The sequence below is a fragment of the Mustelus asterias genome, chromosome 16 (assembly GCF_964213995.1).
Source record: "Mustelus asterias chromosome 16, sMusAst1.hap1.1, whole genome shotgun sequence".
In the NCBI taxonomy this organism is placed as follows: Eukaryota; Metazoa; Chordata; class Chondrichthyes; order Carcharhiniformes; family Triakidae; genus Mustelus; species Mustelus asterias.
Window position 1 is genome coordinate 55,945,966 of NC_135816.1, and position 11,582 is coordinate 55,957,547.

Below are 11,582 nucleotides of genomic sequence, written 5' to 3' on the forward strand. Positions count from 1 at the left end.
TTAATGGCCTCAGCTGGTCCTTGGCCAACGGCCAAAAGGGGGGACTGACGTAGGGGGGCGAATTAGGTAATAAACACATAACTATAGATTTAAGAACACTAACACAACACTAACTTTAGAATGAATGATCTTGGATTATGGGAATGTAAATCAGCCAGGGCTGTTGCCTGCCTAATTACAGCTTTGCATAATTAACAAATATTTCTCATTTAAAACATGGACTTTGAAGATGGATATGTTTTGTTTTTGATTACATTTTGTGAAACTTCAGTCAGTGACAAAATACAGGGAGAGGGAAGAAACAATAGATTTACTGAAAGCAGTAATGCTAACAGCAGTGGTCGGGAACAAGATGGCTACCAATGCTAGCCTTATAAATAGGGTCAGACAACTCTGAGAGATAACGCTGGTGGCGAGCAGACAAGAAGAAATTTCTCAGGGTTGGACGAGAGTCACATGGGTTCAATTCAGTGGGAATCATTCTCCCATTTCACTGTCCAGCATCCCATATTGCTGGGCAACGGAAGGGAGGTAACGTCCATAATTTAATAACAAATGAAATCCCATTAGGTCATGATGTGTACTGTTATTGGCTGGAGTTAATGACAGGATGATTATTGACTGATTTGGATTAATGTTAACTGGATAATGCCCACTGGAAAGGCTGGCAATATGATTTTGGGAATCTATAATTGCCTTCACAAGGGCATTGTTCTTCAGACTGATATCCAGCTGCCCACATTCTATGCAGTGCAGGGCTTCCTCATATCATTCTCCCATTCGGTTAAAGTCACATCTTCAACATCAGTGCACTGCACTGTGAGTCTTTATATTAGCTTTAGTAGCTATACATAGCCTCGAGAGGAAGCCCCCGTTTACAAGAGGGTAGCATTTGAATTGAATAGCTTATATGCAATACATAAATTATTAAAGAGTTAAACCAAAATTTGTGATAGATGAGAGTCAGACGTGCAAGGCACATCCCTGATTTTAATCGCTCCACCATTGGCAGTTATGTCTTAAGATGTCTAAGCTCTCGAATCTGCCCCTAAACCTCTCTGTCTCAGTGCCTCCCTTTCCTCAATTCGGAGGCTTCCCAAAAACCTCTCTACCCCCTTAAGATGTTCCTTAAAACCTACTTCAGTTTTTGGTCATCTTTCCAGATTTTTCCTGTGGCTTGTTGTCAATAGATGAACATAAACACTGGTTCAGTGCTTCGGAATGTTTTACTGTACTTCATAGATGATTTTTTTTCTGTATGACTTAATTCAGATTTAATTTTTAATGTCACTTGATAAACAAACCAATCTAATTAGGAGGATGGGGAAATAAGCTATCAATTTACCCATAATAGTCATCACTGGCATACTTAAAAATGACTGATATATCACTTGGAGTTTGCATTGCCAACTTGTAAGTGATTCCTTTTAAGATAAAATCCGATATGTAAATCTTGTTCATTGTTATGATCAAAATGCATACTTTGTTAAAACAGCAAGATCTCTTCAGTTAACTAGCCTGAACTAAGGCTGGGAAAGACAGCAGTATGTTGTTAATGAAGTGTTAAATTAGGCACAGTTTCTGTGCTGGTTTGGTGTACACTAAGGACTAATGAAATGTGCAGTTAAGGATTAGATTGGGCACAGCTGTAGTGTAGCATCCATTCCGAATTACATCTTGCAAAAGTGGCCAGGTAGATTTTGACTGAACTAAAAATGTAGACCACATGTGTCTCAGCATCTTCTGAACATATTGAGTTCATGTTTGCAATGATAGGCCAAAAGTGGATAGATTGCATCTTTAGGGGGTGAGGTGGGCATAATTACATGTAATGGCCACCATTAGATCTAAAATGCCACTGATTTTAACTTGATATAACATGTTCTGCACTTAGAGCCAATAAAAAAATATTATGGCAAGACCATTTAAAATTTAACAATTTTCCAATTGCATACAATTGGGGAAGCTGGGCTAAAACAAAATTACTATTTAACCAGTGCAGTGAGGAGGTGATAAATCAGAAATGTCATTTTCAGCAGATTCTTCATTGCTTACACATGTCACTCTGCTGCTCAATAATCTTTTGTTATTTGCAATACCCACCACTTTTAATTATTACATATCACAATGATGCTGCGAACATGTCCGCTGGCATTCATTCTGCACCCTCTTGTAAACCAAGTACATGTGATACCACTTGTCCAATAGAAATTGCTGACTAGCTGCAGCATCAAGGGTGGCATGATAGTTAGAACTGCTTCCACACAGTGCCAGGGACCCAGGTTCAATTTCGAGCTTGGGTGACTGTGGGTTTCCTCCGGCTGCTCCGGTTTCCTCCCACAGTCTAAAGCTCTAAATTGCCCCTTAGTGTCCAAAGATATCTAGGTTAGTGGGATAAATGTGTGGGGTTATGGGGATAGGGTACGAGATGGGCCTGAGTAAAATGCTCTGTCAGAGTTGGTGCACTCAGTGGGCCGAATGGCCTGTTGCACTGTAGGAATTCTATGATTGCTGTTTTCACCACATGCACTAATTTGAACAGAAATGCCTTACACACGCTGTAGGTAAATGTACTTAGTGTCTATTTAAACATGACCGTCATTCAGTGCAAAACTTATTCAGCCTCACCAACCTTTGAAATTCTGACACAAATTTGTTCGACACAGTGCCACTTTGAAGTTTTTGTTCCATCAGTTACAGTACTTCAATCTTATTAGTGACGGCAGAAAACGTTGACTCACACAAGATGTGCCAAAGGGTGCAATCAATAATCAAAAAATAAATACAGGCTTTTTGTCTTGCCATTTTATCAACATGTATAAATGTTGATCACATATCACTATTCATTTTTTACTAACCAAAATTGGAGTTAGTCACATTTGGATTCTCAATTAGCCAGATGTGACTAGTAGTTAATGTACTGGACAACGCTGATAGCGAAGGAAGAGCTAGCATTACTTCAGCAAAACTGAACTCTATACAAAAAAAAATGTAATTTTTGAATTTAGATCTGTCATTTTCACAAGTATACTGTCAGGCAGGCGTTTGCTAGGAAGAATTTTAAGTGTCTAAACCTTTATTTTCTGTGCAAGAAACGTGAACATGAGCTGGTTCCTCTAAATGTTCGATATCGCTGTCTGAATTCTCCTGAGATTTGTCTCGGTGGATCATTTTGTAAACTACCTTTGTTGATCCTTGGCGAGAGGGCGAACGACTCAATGGCTTTAGTGTTGTTAGTTCATCTTCAGTGAGGAGCGGCGACACAAGTCCATCTAGGCCACCGGAGGGTGATCTCCGGGGAGATCTGCGTCTGCTGATCACAAAAGTCCCACCCATGTGCTCCTCTTTCCGTACAGCCTCCACTTGCTTGTGATGGGAACTGTTTATCCCAGTGCACATGGTAGTTTGGGTAGTTTGGGGTTTGTGGTGAATGTCTTTCCCAAATTCTAAATCATCCTCATCCGTGTTCTCATCATCTGCTTCAATCATGCCCTCGTAATTGTCTCCCAACTGAGATATTTTCTGGGAACGTTTCTGAGCGAAACTGTCAGTTTCGCGGCGAGATAATGAGTGGCAGAGGCAGCACAATCGCTCCCTCTTTGACTCACTTCTCCCATATCTGGTTCCTTTGCCCTTTTTTAATAAACGCGGGTTCCCTATATCATCACCAGCATTTGATAGTTGCAGAAGTTGCGCGAACGTTGCATAATCTGTGGAAAGGTCTGAAACAGAACGGAAAACTTGTTGGTAGTCCAGATATGAAGTATGCTTGACCAGTTTCTCTGACAGAGTTTTGGCTGTTAACAGCGTCTGCTCAGCATTATCAGTCACATCGCTCGCGTAAGATAGCACCTCCTCGGAATATTTAAAAGCAAGCTGTGCTTTTTTCTCACTCTCTCTTGCCTTTTGAGCTGTTTTGGCTGCTGTCGTAACTAAGTCGACCAGAGCTCGGATCAGGCTCTCCTCAGTCTGGGGGGAGAAGGAACTGCTGCTCGCACTCGCCTCGGGTTTACCCCCTGCTGACTCATTGTGTGTCTTCAGAGATCCCTGGGATAAGGGGTGGACTTGATTCTTATCTTCCACCTCCATCTCACTACTGAACGTGAAAATTCTAGCTGTTAGACATTGATGCAGTATAATATGATGTGAACTACATACAGTATTATGATGCAGGCATGATGTAACAGAAAGGAGCAGGACATAAAAATGGAACATCCAAAAACATAATGGCAGCATATAAAAATTAGAATACTTCTGGGTGATTTTTTTTCACAATAGTATGACAATATAGAAATTTAATACCTTTAAATAGAAGTTACCTTCAATCTTACAATGTAGTATCAGGTCTCTGGCTGTTACACATAGGAAAGATGTTATGCCAACTTATTTTACTGAAGATGCTGATTTCACCCGCATAGGTGGGTGTCTCTGAGAGCACTGGAAAATGTAGGGGTATAGTGGGATGGGAATTCACCTTTTGTCAACACTAAGAGTACTGAAAGGGTGCCAGAGTTAGAGTCATAGAGGTTTACAGCATGGAAACAGGCCCTTCCGCCCAACTTGTCCAAGCCGCCCTTTTTTAAAAAATCCCTAAACTAATCCCAATTGCCCGCATTTGGCCCGTATCCCTCTATACCCATCATACCCATGTAACTATTTAAATGCTTTTTAAAAGATAAAATTGTACCCGCCTCTACTACTACCTCTGGCAGCTTGTTCCAGACACTCATCACCCTCTATGTGAAACAATTGCCCCTCTGGACACTTTTGTATCTCTCCCCTCTCACCTTAAATCTATGCCCTCTAGTTTTAGACTCCCCTACCTTTGGGAAAAGATATTGACTATCTAGCTGATCTGTGCCCCTCATTATTTTATAGACCTCTATAAGGTCACCCCTCAGCCTCCTACGCTCCAGAGAGAAAAGTCCCAGTCTATTCAGCCTCTCCTTATAACTCAATCCATCAAGTCCCGGTAGCATCCTAGTAAATCTTTTCTGCACTCTTTCTAGTTTAATAATATCTTTTCTATAATAGGGTGACCAGAATTGCACACAGTATTCCAAGTGTGGCCTTACCAATGTCTTGTACAACTTCAACAAGACGTCCCAAATCCTGTATTCAATGTTCTGACCGATGAAACCAAGCATGCCGAATGCCTTCTTCACCACTGTCCACCTGTGACTCCACTTTCAAGGAGCTTTCAAGGAACATGTACCCCTAGATCTCTTTGTTCTGTAACTCTCCCCAATGCCCTACCATTAACTGATTAAGTCCTGCCCTGGTTCAATCTACCAAAATGCATCAGCTCGCACTTGTCCAAATTAAACTCCATCTGCCATTCGTCAGCCCACTGGCCCAATTGATCAAGATTCCGTTGCAATTGGAGATAACTTTCTTCACTGTCCACTATGCCACCAATCTTGAAGTCATCTGCAAACTTACTAACCATGCCCCCTATATTCTCATCCAAATCATTAATGTAAATGACAAATAACACTCGGCCCAGCACTGATCCCTGAGGCACACCGCTGGTCACAGGCCTCCAGTTTGAAAAACAACTCTCTACAACCACCCTCTGGCTTCTGTCACGAAGCCAATTTTGTATCCAATTAGGTACCACACCCTGGATCCCGTGAGGTTTAACTTTATGCAACAACCTACCATGCGGTACCGTGTCAAAGGCCTTGCTAAAGTCCATGTAGACAACATCAACTGCACTGCCCTCATCTACCTTCTTGGTTACCCCTTCAAAAAACTCAATTAAATTTGTGAGACATGATTTTCCACTCACAAAGCCATACTGACTGCCCCTAATCAGTCCTTGCATCTCTAAATGCCTGAAGATCCTGTCTCTCAAAATACCTTCCAACAATTTATCCACCACAGATGTGATGCTCACTGGCCTGTAGTTCCCAGGCTTTCCCCTGCAGCCCTTTTTAAACAAAGGCACAGCATTTGCCACTCTCCAATCTTCTCAATGTCAGGTGTTGGGATCAAGAGCGGTAGAAGGATTTCTCAGGATCTGGCAATATTGGTGCATTTCTGCACTGAGGGAGAATACCAGCTACTGCAATTTGGGATAGAGTGATCTGACATCCAGTGTGACTGAGGAGGAATGTTTAGTGCATGAAGGAACCAGAGCCTAGTAGTAGTGACGGGAACAATGTCCAACACCATTGTAGAAGAGAGAATGGAAATCTTTGGCTCTCTTTTTAAAAAAATACAGGTTCCAGCTCCCAATAAGCATTAGCCCATCAGCCCAATCAACCTATCCTATTTTGCAACATTCACCCCCATCAAAAGTTATGAACGAACCTTCAAAGATTTAAATGAAAAATTTCTGCATCTTAAAAAAAGTCAATGGATGGAAAATCACAGGATGCACATCATGTACAGTCTCTTGCTGTACATTCATGGTTTGCACCAGCTGCACAGGAATATAAAAGCTGGTGTATAACCACTGAGCTTGCAATTTGCAATATAGCATCTAACCTGAAAATCAGCCAAGGTGTTTCACAGAAGCATAAACAGGTAATAATTGACATTGAATTCTTAGATTAACATAAATTTCCCATTAACAAGCAAGTATTACCTGCCAGTCTTGGCTCCATGGTATCCCTCTTTCGAATCGAGAGTTTTGTCATTTTCAAGTCCCATCGCTGACTTGAGCACATGATGAGCCTGAGTCTTGAGTGCAGTACTGTACTCATGATGGTGCCATTTTGGAAGAGATGGTTGACAATGCTCTTCAGTCTCAACTGGACATAAAAGGTTCCATGACACTTCAAAGAAGAGTTTGGGCAGCTCTTGATGACCAACATTGAGTCTCTCAACCAACACCACTAAGAGAGTCACTGGCCATTTTTCTTACTACTCTTTGTGGGGACTTTAATTGTGAAAATTGGTTGACCTTATTGTAATATAACAACAGTGCACTTAAATAGTAATTAATTGGCTGTGAAGCATCCTGATATCCTGGGATATCCTGAAGTCATGAAAGGCATTACTTAAGTCCAGGTTCATTCATTTTTAAGGACTGGAAGGACAAGGTTAAACATTAAGGGTATTTGTTTTGGGTGTTGCTGCTTAATATATGTAACGATCCTCTTTGCCAGAAGGGAGAATTATCAAAATTTGCAAAAGACACAAAAAATAGCTGATTAAATGTGAGCAATCACTTTTTTAGAAAATTGGAAGGAAGCTTGAATGTCTTGTCCCTTTGCACCTGTTGTCCTAGATGATAGAGAAAAGGAACAAGGTTTAAACATATTCCTTTTGTTTACAGAGAATGGATCCCTGCATATGAATGTATATCACTTCTGGCAAGCATAAAGAAGCCATATTACTAGCTCAACTGATTATCTTAAATTGGTTGCGAGTGTACATATTAGCACACTCAGGATTTTCAGTAAGTGCTGCCCAATTTTGGAATCACATCTATCAGTAGGTATTTTGTTTTGGGTTTTTTAAGGGTGCACTGGTTGAGCCTTTTATGAAATGTCAAAGGACTATTGTTTGCTTCAATCAATCAATTTATGGCATATATACCTGGCATCACACCACCACTGAAATCCATATACGATGTTGCCCAATTGTGTGGTGAGCAGAACATCTTTTTGGCCTGACAGCAGCATCCAATAGAGAAGAACAACACTTGCGCTGCCATTGCATAGCAGCAATATGAATTGGCTTGCTTAAACTGTGGTTCAAATTTGTGAGATACTTTGCCTTTCCATGGTATTTTGAGGTAGACTGAGCACTCTTCAGGTCCAAAACATGGCAGCCTGTGGACCATTCGCAAGCTTGTATGATGCACAGTAAACAATCTGATCAATATAACCACTGTCACACACAATGGCTTGGTGTGCTCAATTTCTGCATCAAGCTTGCAAGGTGAGCAAATGGCTCGACCCTATTAAAAGGTTACTGATAAAAGCCAATCTTATAGCACTTCTGCACGGTCTACCGCAAGTTACACTGGAAAGTCAGGGAGAGGGACAATACCCTACCTCACTACCATCGACTCCTCCACTGTTGCTGAACTCTTATCAGACATCCATAGTATGTATGAACAGAAATTTCTTCCAGTTAAATATTGAAAAGACTGATGCCATCATTCTGGTCCCGGCTTCAAATGCTGTTTCCTAGCTAGATAGACTCTAGCAGCAGATCTGGCATCATCTGTGGAGAGAGAAACAGAGCTAACGTTTCGGGTCCATGTGACTCAAACTGGCAGACCTGTTGAATAATTACTTTATGTCAGCCTTCACAGTGGAGGATGAGGCTAACGATATAACTGACATTCCAGGAAAACTAATAATGAATCAATAATGGGAATTTACTAAAGTTAAGCAGTGAGAAACAGTTTTAAAAACTGACATCCCCAAACTAGGGTTTAAAAGATATGGGTGAAAAAACTGCAGATGCTTTTGCAATAATCTTCCAAAGATTTCCTGATTCAAGAATTGTTCCTTGAGATTGGAAAATAGTAAATTATTTCAGAAATGTGTGGGAGAGAAACCTACAAATTATGAATCTCTTCGTCAAATGTCTGTAATGGAGAACTGATTGGACTCTATAATTAAGGACAGATTATCTGAACAATAGAAAAATTTAAGATGATTAGAGGGTAGATTATGCCTAACAAAATTAATTGGACATGTGTAGAATCACTAAGGAAAGCCAGGATTTGTAAACATAGTTGTTTTTAACTAACTTGAGTTTTTTGATAAGATAACAGAGAGAGTTGATGAAGGTATATGTGTACAGTTAATATGTCTTTATAGAATTCCAAAGGGCATTTGATAAAGTGTCCCATAATAGGTTTGCCAGCAAAGTTGAACCCATGGAATAAAAAGGATGGAGGGAGCATGTATACAATTTTGACTGAATGACAGGAAACGGAAGGAGTGGTGAGCAGTTTATTGGACTGGGAAAACATAGATAGTAGGCTTCCCCGGGGATCAGTACTAGAATTGCTGTTTTTCTTGATGTATATTAATGACCTAGACTTGGGTGTGCAATATCAAAATTTCCAGATAACACAAAACTTGGAAGTATTGTGAACCCTGAGGAGAATAATGATAAGATTTCAAGAGGACATAGACAGACAGCTAGAATGGGTGGTCATGGCAGATTAAATGTGATCTGATACATTTTTATAGGAAGAATAAGTAAAGATAAAATAAAAGGTAGAATCCTAGTGTGGGTACAAGAACAACGTGATCTGGGGGGATGCCTGTGCACAATTCATTGAATGTGGCAGGGTAGATTGAGAAAGTGGTTAAAAAGATATACAGGATCCAGAGTTTTATAAATAGAGGCATCGAGTACAAAAGCAAGGAATTTGTGATAAACTTTTATAAAATACTGGTTTGGCTAAACTGGAGTATTATGTCTAATTCTGTACACTGCATTTTAGGAAGGATGTGAAGGCTATAGAGAGTACAGAAAAGGTTTACAGGAATGGTTCCCTGGATGAGGGTCTTCACTTAAATGAATACATTGGAGACTCTAAGCCTTTAAAGCAGGTTGAGAAGAGGAGTCTACATAGAGTAGATAAAGATAAATTGTTTCTATTGGCGGAAGGCTCAAGAACGAGAGGACACATATCTAAGGTGAATGGCAAAAAAGGACCAGAGGAGACAGAGTATAAACTTTATAATGCAATGAGTGGTTGGGATCTAGTATGCACTACATAAGGTGGTGGTGGAGGCAGATTCAGTTGTGACTTTCAAAAGGGAATTGGATCAGCACATAGAGGAAAAAATGACAAGGCCATGGGGAAAGGGTGGTGGAGTGGGACCAGTTAAATTGCTCTTTCAGATAACTGACAAGGACACAGCAGGTTGAATGGCCTCCTTCTGTGCTTGACCATTTTAGAATTCTATGACACCACCTTGGAAAGAATGCAGCACAAATTTGCCAGAACATTACCAAGCTTCCAAAGGGTTTGATTATGAAGAGACATTACTAAAGTAGATCTGTATCCATTGGAATATAAATAGTTAAAGGGTAAAGGGGCGGCATGGTAGCACAGTGGTTAGCACTGCTGCTTCACAGCTCCAAGGATCTGGGTTCGATTCCCGGCTTGGGTCACTGTCTGTGTGGAGTTTGCACATTCTCCTCGTGTCTGCGTGGGTTTCCTCCGGGTGCTCCGGTTTCCTCCCACAGTCCAAAGATGTGCGGGTTAGGTTGATTGGCTATGCTAAAATTGCCCCTTAGTGTCCTGGGATGTGTAGATTAGAGGGATTAGCGGGTAAAATATGTAGGGATATGGGGGTAGGGCCTGGGTGGGATTGTGGTCGGTGCAGACTTGATGGGCCGAATGGCCTCTTTCGGTACTGTAGGGTTTCTATGATTTCTATGATAACGTGATTAAGGTTTTAAAGATTTTGAGAGTTGATAAAAAAATTCCACAGGTCAGAGAGCATCGAACAAAAATATAACCTTAAAATCACAGCTAGGCAATTTAGAAGAAAAAATACGAAGCACTTTTGCATGCTAAGAGTGGTAGATGTGCAGGTTAGGTGGATTAGCCATGGTAAATGTACAGGAATAGGTCAGAGGGGAAGGCCTGGGTGGGATACTCTTTCTGAGGGTCAGTGCAAAATCGATGGGCCAAATGGCCTCTTTCTGCACCGTAGGGATTCTATGATTCTATTCTTTGATTCTATTCTATGAATTTTACTAGACAGAGGTATGTAAGGATATGGAGTCAAGGCAGGTGGACAGAGTTAAGATACAGATCAGCCATGATCTCACTGAATGGCTGAAAAGGCTGCAGAGCTGAATGGCTTGTTTTTGTGCTCACATGATATCATGAGAGGATGTTAGTGAAATTGGAGCTCATTTCATTAGAATTTTAAAAATCTGATAGAGGCATTCAAAATAAGGAAAGGTCTCAAAAGATAAATTGGGAAAGAAAAGTTTTTACTGGTGACTTGATAACCTGCGGGTGTGTTTAGAATATTGTTACAAATCACTTAGGGTTCATTAACATTTAAAAAGGAATCCAGATCCCTCATTTTAACTAATAGAACTACTCAGCAAGATTTCAACATTTTTATCAAAACTAACTTTATGTAAAATAATTACACAAAAAAGCACCATTAACTTAATATGGTTTATAACTACGTATGTTATGCATCCAGGTTTACATCTATTTAAAGTGGGGAATTGGCTCAAATGGTAGAATGCATGCTCAGCATGTGAGAGATAGCTGGATCCGATACCCACATTCTCCAATGATTGTTTTATGGGTGGCACACTGGCACTGTGGTTAGCACTGCTGCCTCACAACTCCAGGGACCCAGATTCAATTCCAGCCTTGGATGACTGTGTGGAGTTTGCACATTCTCCCTGTGTTTATGTGGATTTTCTCCAGGTTTCCTCCCATAGTCCAAAGATATGCAGGTTAGGTGGATTGGCTATGCTAAATTGTTACTGAGTGCTCCAAAATGTGCAGGTTAGATGGATTAGCCATGTTAAATGTGGGAGGTTACAGGGATCGGACAGAGTGGAGGGGCTGGGTGGGATAATCTGTCAGAGTCGGCGCAGACACCAGGGGCTGAATGGTCTCT